This window comes from Diadema antillarum, unplaced genomic scaffold (assembly GCF_040938485.1).
Source record: "Diadema antillarum isolate AM-2024a unplaced genomic scaffold, OU_Dant_1.0 scf00000162, whole genome shotgun sequence".
Taxonomy (NCBI): Eukaryota; Metazoa; Echinodermata; class Echinoidea; order Diadematoida; family Diadematidae; genus Diadema; species Diadema antillarum.
This window is the reverse complement of record NW_027271051.1, coordinates 1,915,211-1,923,308: the sequence shown is the minus strand read 5'-3', so window position 1 is coordinate 1,923,308 and position 8,098 is coordinate 1,915,211. Positions and strand designations below refer to the sequence as shown.

Here is an 8,098-nt window from a genome sequence, read left to right as displayed (position 1 = left end):
GTATACTTGTGCCATACTGTTTGATGAATTAATAATCAATTTTAAATAGTATCTTATATACACAAGTGTCTTCAAGTAATATCCATATTCCCCCCCCCCCCCCCCCCCCCCCCCGTCTTACAGTAAGCCAGCTTTACCCCACCCCACCCACCGATCGAACCCCCAAAGAGCCGCAAGATATTACAGAAAGATACATTCTGGCCTTCACTCCGTAGGCGACCCATCAATTGTGATTACTTTCGATGCATGCTCACTCGTCTACCAGATCATCTTGATGGTGATCCAGCCCACATTCAATAGCTCACCGTTGCCATGGTGACCATTGACATCAGTTTGCTGCCCCCCTTGTTAAGTGCTCTAGGGAGCAATCCCTTTCAAACCAACCTCTCTACCACACACACACAGGTGCTCAAGCAATGCAATTACGTCCACTATATGGACAATGATACAGAGATAGCCTCGTAGAACACACAAGTTCAACCAGGCTTTCTCCACATACATCCATACACACTGGTCTATTGTACAGTGTGTATATGGAAGAGGGATTGTGAGAGACACACACAGCAGTTTTCACACATCACTGCAGTATCTTCTCCCTCTCTCCGTGTCTTCATCCCGGTCTCGTATTTCCAGCCTCCATCCATATCTCATTTGCATACATACGAGGAAAAGAGGGGAGCAGGGAATGCGTGGCGGAATATTGTTTCATCATTATCCGGAAAGCGTGTGTGTGTGTGCGTGCTCGGAGCATGCGCATGTGATGACCACCGCGGCCTCACTGCGTAGTGGGAGAGAGGTGGGGAGAGAGAGAAGAGAGGAGAGTGAGCGAGCGAAGGAGGAAGTGGGGAAGAGCTCTGTGCATGCTACCACTGCGTACAAGTGCGTCGTAGCACTAGCTCTGGAGTCTTCACGGATCTCGACAGTGATCTGTCGACAACATGTTTGCGCTGGAATGTTTGTGTCCATATGTGAGGACCGGTTCATGAGCCCTCGGCTGGGGTCAAACATACCCATCCACTCTCCTGGCTGTTCTCTCCCCCCTCGTGAAAGTGTGAATCGGCCATGGTAGATTTATTCTTTCATTCCGGGAGGATTGGCGGAGTGGGATCGAAGGCACACGCCAGGGAACCCCGAATGCCACGACCATGACTTCGCCGTCGCCAAGCGAGGGATTAAGCATTTTGGATTAAATCAAACGAGCACAGAGAGGCTTGGGCAAAAATGGCTTTCTCATTTCTCATGTTTGCATACGACCCGTTCCTCCTGAGTCCAAAAGATGTGAGTATTTTACAAGATGCCTTTTTTTTCAGCCTTGTAGTCATGTCCCCTTCAATCTCACGGGGGCCTCTTTTCTCTCTGCCCCTAAAAAGCTCATTTAAAGTGCACGTCGGAACGTGGAGGGCCATTAGCATGGATTATAGATGCAAGTCAAGCAGTGGTTATCATCCTGGCGACGATGAAGAACCGCGTTTGGGAGGGTATCGCTATTTCATCAGAGTCAACTTGCGTGCAACAGTGTCGTCTTAATGGCGTGTGTTTGAGGCGGATCCCCAATAGCAAAGAACTTGTGTGATTTATGGTTGTGTGTATGAGGCTCTTGGCCTGTGAATATGCTTTCTCTACTTGCCTGATATAAATCTTGGGAGTGGTGACATTTAGAGGAGCAGTATGACTGCTTGGGGCAGATTAACAGGTTTCATGAATAGCCCTTGTATTCTTTTATATACTATTTTTATATGTACCTACATACAAACCTTGTGCATGTGGGAAGTTTATTCAATAGGGAGAAACATAAAAGAGAGGCATGTGTTATGTGTATGACAGCACCAGAAAGGGTCTGTCTGTACATGTAGGCCTCTACTGTAACAAGTATTAATAACACACACTTTTGTTCATACAAATGTTTGACAGATGACAATGTTCCATTGTAGAAGTAATACTTCGTAGCTTGATGGAATGTTAAGAAAACAAAGGGTTTTGTACAGAGTACCATATTGCTGGTAGAATATCATTTGTGTTTGTGAGGAAATGTGGCAGTGTAAAAAATACACTGAAATTATAATACATTATGATCTACACTGTATGACCAATGCAGGACCTTGAAAGGAAAATTTGCCCTATTCAATGTGAAAGGAAATATTTATGTAAAACTACAGTCCTAGGGTAGAAAAAAAAAACACAGAAAAGAAAATTGTTGGCTTCTATAGAGTTAAGTTTGTTTCAGGTCTAATAAAATTCTCTGTTATAAAACAAACAAACAAAAAACAGCTGCACAAATGTACATACAGTATATTATGGCCATTGAAATAGAAGTTGCATATATTAGTTATGTAACACTGTGCTAAATTTAATTAAATGCATAATGCCCCAGCAACTAGCCAGGTTCGATGGCCAAAAGGGGAAAAATCAATATTTTAGTAGCTTGCAGTCTACAGCTAGAGGGTGCTAATTAGTCAGTTAACAGCAGGGCTAGTTTGTCACTGTACTGTGATTATGCAATGGTGGGAAGTGTGCTTCAGAACATTATTTTTTCATCGGAAGGACATTTCGTCATCGCTACACAGACATTATTAATATTGAATATAAGCATTTTACCGGTGATATCTCACAGCAGGTATGGATCTGTTACTTGTAGAAATCAAAAGAAGAGAATGATTGTAGAGATGATGACTTTGCTGTAAACGAGAAATATTGGTGACATGAAACTTTGGTAAATTGCAGAACATGAAAAAATATAGTGTATGAAAGTGTAGTGGGCAAAGACGTAAATGTGCATTTTACTTTCGTGATTCTTTTTCTTCCTCGCAAAAGTTTCATGCCTGCAAAAATGTTTCTCTTTACAGTATTGTCAGATTAATCACTTTCAGGGATGTACTTCCAAATGATTTATGCAGTCCATGTGAAATGAAATACTATCCCATATTATGAGTATAAATCTAGACAGTGACAAATTGTGACCATATGTGTTGTAACGTAACACATATCCTCATTTAACACTTGTGTCAAACTCTTTCAAATTTAAATCAAAATTTGATCTTCAAAGTGGAATGCACACTCACTGTACCATAAGTGGTTTAGAGAGACCCTTTTCAAGCTTACCATGTTTCAGTACAAGTGTAGACTGTGACAGACTTGAAAGCAGAGAATCAAAAGTTCATTAAAAAAGGTTGTAATGTACCATGTACCTATGATAACCACAAAAACAGAGTGGGAGATTCACAGAAGAGCGAAACCGTAGGTAGAATGACGGAAGATGTCTCCACCACAGCAGACCAGAAGTTTCACTTCTGCCTTCCTTGTTTGATGGAGGACTAGGATATATGTCGCCAATACTCAGTTTACATCCTGGTTCTGCAATCATGTGGATTTCATTGTTTGTATACATTGAAGCATACAATGACCCTACTTAACAAGATATACAATGTACACATATATTGTACTAAGTCATACTTGCATACATGTATATATACCTTTAATGTGTATGTATATACATGCATATAATTGTGTGTTTATGGGTGTGGCCGGGGGCAATCCTCAATGAGGAAATAGTTGATTGGATATCAACTTTCATCCTTTGTTTGGATACGTGACAATTTCCTCAAAAGGCATCACTCGGCCATCAGGATTGGAAGTTCCAAGGCTCACACGTGTAGTCCGCTCCGAGATCAATGTCAATGTCAGTGTCAGGATTTGAACTCTGGCCCTTAGTTTGAAAGAATCAAAACGGTCTTATCCACAATACCACAGTGCCCCAATAAATACAATGTACAGAAGAATAGTGATGAACTTTCTAGGTTTTGTTACTTTTTTTTTTTTGATTAAAAAGTTTATCATTCCTCAGGAGCAAAGCTGCTTGTGAAGTAAATAAGGAGGCACAGGAAAAGATTTGCTGCAAGCTGTTCGTAGAATTCAATCATGAGCTTTACGAGACATCTCATTAGCTTACAAATTAAAATCTGGGGAGGGGGAGAATGTCGTACAAAGTTCTATGCTCGAGCTGTGTTCGTAGATGTACATGCGTAGTAAACATTGTACAAAATGTATGTCTGCTGTCGTCTTTTTTTTTTTCATGCGCTATCCTGCCAGGCATGGCATGATGATGTGTGTAGGGGTGGGTCAGGAGGGTATAGATATCCTTCCAGTGTTGGAATTTCGGCCCTCGAGATTCCAGAGGTGAAACGAACAGATGTCGTTCAGGAAGATCTCAAGAATCTCCTCCGCTGATGATTAGAGGAAAAGCCTTTGAAAGGTTCTGTAAGATCAATATTCTTTCTCTTCTTTACTTTAGGAGCAATGCTGATATTGTTTCTTTTGTTTTTCTGTTTTTCATTTTCATTTTTTTCTCTTTCCTTTTGGGGTCAATGCTAGTATCAGTTCAAATGAAAATGGACATCTGTTTACACATTTTCTATCCAGTAAAAATGTGATGGTGTAATATCGCACCATCTAATTTTTAGTGCTCTTAAATAGCACAATAATCCCCACCATCATTGCCTGAAAATGTGTGCCTTATGAATCAAACCTAAAAATCAAACATGCTGCATTCTGTTGAATGGAAAGCTAGGGTATGCTCTGTCTTTGAGTGTAATTTGAACAGTATCTTTTGTGCCTCGTGGTCGATGTGAATTGCCACAACTGTGAATGTGAAAATATTTACGGCATGGAAATTTTTGTGCATTTCGCACAACCAGAAACTAGTGCAAAAAAAAAGCATGCAATTTTTTTGCTTGATATGTGTGATGCTATGTAATGTTTTTTATTCTGCAGGAATTACAAACACAAAATTCATCTCACCCGCCCAAGTGAAAAAAAAAATAAATAAATAAATACTCGCGCAAATACATCCAATTTCACAGTAGGCCTATTTATTAATTTTCTGTATTTACCAAATTGAGGAATTAATGGATCCTGGTATGTTTATCCTTCTTATCTATATTCTTGGGGATGATAGGAGATAACACAGCACGATTCAAGCATTAAAATTTGTGTCATGGCTTAACATGATCATGTTAGTTTATATATATGACTTCATGGTGCTGTGCAATATTGTACCTTCACACTCCTCCTGGGAAGCATGAGGCCATAAGTTTCTGAAACCCATGATTGATTTGTGATACGTGTTAATGGTTTCTTATCTCATATTGTAGATTAGTGCAGGCAGGCACTTCAGAAAGCTAAACACACAAACTGCACATCAATACATCCCACAAACATACACTGGTCATGAGATAACTTCGTGTGATATATTCAGTCATATGTTCCCCATCAAGGCCATACTCTCATTCATTACAGCAAAGTTCAATGTTTTATGACTCATTACACTACATAGATCGTACGATCAAAGCATTTCCAATCTGTAGAGGTTATCTTGAATTTGTGGTTTGTCCAATACAAGTATTTGCACATACTTTAGCTCACTCAAGTACAGGGCATCAATTTACAAATTGACATAAAAACCCTCCATTGTACATCCTTCCATAGGCCTGTGTTGCTTGTGTTACCATGGCGAACAACCCTAAGATGGTCTGTAGGAGTCTGTACTATACAAGTGGTTTGAACTCTCCTGTATGTCATCTGCCAAAACACTTGTCCGTCTGCTATGGATAATTTGTAGTTCGGATGTTTTGTCCCCTCCCCCTCCCCCCCCCCCCCCCCCCCCCAGCTATACTGTATAACAACAGAAGCATGGTGTGCCATAAATCTTTCACATGTTGCCTGTATACAGAAACTGGAAAAATTATATAAAGATATCACTTGAATGAACCATTTCATGAGTTTAGTTATATGAAGATGTTTATGACGGCTTGCTAATAATCTTGAGCTGGTATGTCCCTCTGTGCCCTTTATACTATAAGGAATAAGCCTTCCTCTTCATATGAATATCCAAGACATTCTGTAATCTGGTATAATTTAAATGTTCGTTGTGAAGAACAAGTTTTAGACAGTCATGAACAGATGAAGAAAACATCATTCATCTATGTAACCATGAAATAGTCATGTCATCTGAAGTTACTCTCCAAGTGTCTTTCTTTTAAAAGAGTTTCAGTCTGTCATGTTAACATATGTATACAATTTCCAGTTGTAAATTCAATCAATTATACACACTCACGCAAACACACATATATGCACACACAGTGAACACACATACAAACATACATACTTGATACAGAAGAGCAACAATTTACTTTGCAGAAGGAAATTCAGTATTTTCACTTTCTTTCACTGCCAGGGGGAGAAAGAAATTAGATTTATTGTGTGCAGAAACTATATTAATTCAGTGCATGAATGTAGATTCAGCCAGAACATATTTCATTTCCTGCCCAACAGATGGGCAGCGACGCCGCACGGCAAATTGATAGAAAGTTGTTGACGAGCGAGCGCGTGTTCTCTCACTTCCGAGGCTCTTGTGGCCGATAATAATGCGTCACGGTACAACATCATGTATGTTAATTGTGCCGTGGTCTCTCCTGTTTGCGCATCCTGACCAGACGTGTGAAGTGGGGCTGAATACTTAAACAGATTTAATGCAATTCAACACCTTTGTGATGATTAGAGATGAGGAGCGTGTGAAGACGGTGTAAAAGCTGCCGAGAAGCCGAGACTGGTGTGACAATGATGTTTGGAAAAGTTATTGCCCCCAATTTATCATGTATACATCACTGAGTGTTTTTGCTGTCTTCTCAATTTTGCTGTACCACTTGAGTCTCAAGTAGATTTTGCATTTATGATTGATGGTACTATTGTTATAAGCCCACATGTCATTTAATTATAGTCTACTGAGTCCTAAATGAGTGACGTGATGAATCCACTGAGTTTAATGGTCTATACACAATCAAGTGCAATGTAGTGTGTACATACGAGACAACTGAGGATGAAAGCATTGGTTTCAGAGGTAGACACAACCAATCAGACATAATACTGTGAAAGACTCACATGAAAGTTCTCATCATACATTGATGAATAATTGGAATAGATAATCCCTACTGATTGACAGTTGGCCTCTGGACAATCAGCCAAGTAAACTCCTTTTCTGTCCCCACATCTCTCTACCTGTTCACTTGCTCCTCTTCCTCCTCTTCCATCTCCTCCTCCTCCTCCTCTTTGTCTGTCCTCCTCATCCTCTTCTTCCTCCTCCTCTTTGTCCTCTTTCTCCTCTTCCTCTTCTTCCTCCTCCTTCTCCTCCTCCTCCTCCTCTTTCTCCTCCTCCTCCTCCTCCTCCTCCTCTTCCTCTTCTTCTTCCTCCTCCTCTTCTTCCTCCTCCTCCTCCTCTTCTCTTCTTCTTCCTCCTCCCTCTTCTTCTTCCTCCTCCTCCTCCTCCTCTTCTCCTCTCTCCTCACCTCCTCCTCCTCCTCCTCCTCCTCCTCCTCTTTCTCCTCCTCCCTCCTCCTCCTCTTTCTCCTCTTCCCCCTCCTCCTCCTCCTCCTCCTCCTCCTCCTCCTCCTCTCTTCTCTTCCTCTTCCTCCTCCTCTCTTCCTCTTCCTCCTCTACCTCTTCCTCTTCCTCTACCTCCTCCACATCATCCCAGTTTTAGCCCACTGCCACTTTGGAGCTACATGTAGGGGTGTCCCTATGTACCCTTGTCCCAAAGGGTCACGAATATTGCATGGAGGATGGGGTTTTCCCATGCGTGACAGCACTCGCGGGCTACCGGTCATGCGTGCATGGAGAATGGGGAAGTGACATTTATTTGCTCCTATTTCCAAACTGTGGTGGAGAATTTCAGATGCTATGTATAATGTTAATGGCGAGCCTGTATTAAACATTCTCTCACCCCCCCCCCCCCCCACTGCATTTTAGTGACATAATTTAGTAGTTTTTCCATAGCTGAATATTGGAAAGCTTCATGGTTTAATACACAGAGCACTTTAAAATTGTCAAGAGTAGGATATAATCCAATGTAAAATGGCGATACAGAGTTGTGCAAGAACCATCCTTGAGTTTGATGAATTAATAAATGGGCATTTCCAGAACAAGGGAATTGAACTATTGCACATGACATAAGATATTGATTTTACTAGAACTACCAGTATTGAAAATCAGGAGTATTCTGTGCAAGTGACATCCACCTTTATCCCTGACGAATGTTTTAACTTTGGGT

The 8,098-nt window shown here is 41.0% G+C and overlaps 1 pseudogene; it reads left to right on the top strand.

The window, feature by feature from the left end:
- Nucleotides 1–487: 487 nt before the first annotated feature.
- LOC139722282 (uncharacterized) overlaps nt 488–8,098 on the top strand; it is a 53,062-nt pseudogene continuing 45,451 nt past the window's right edge.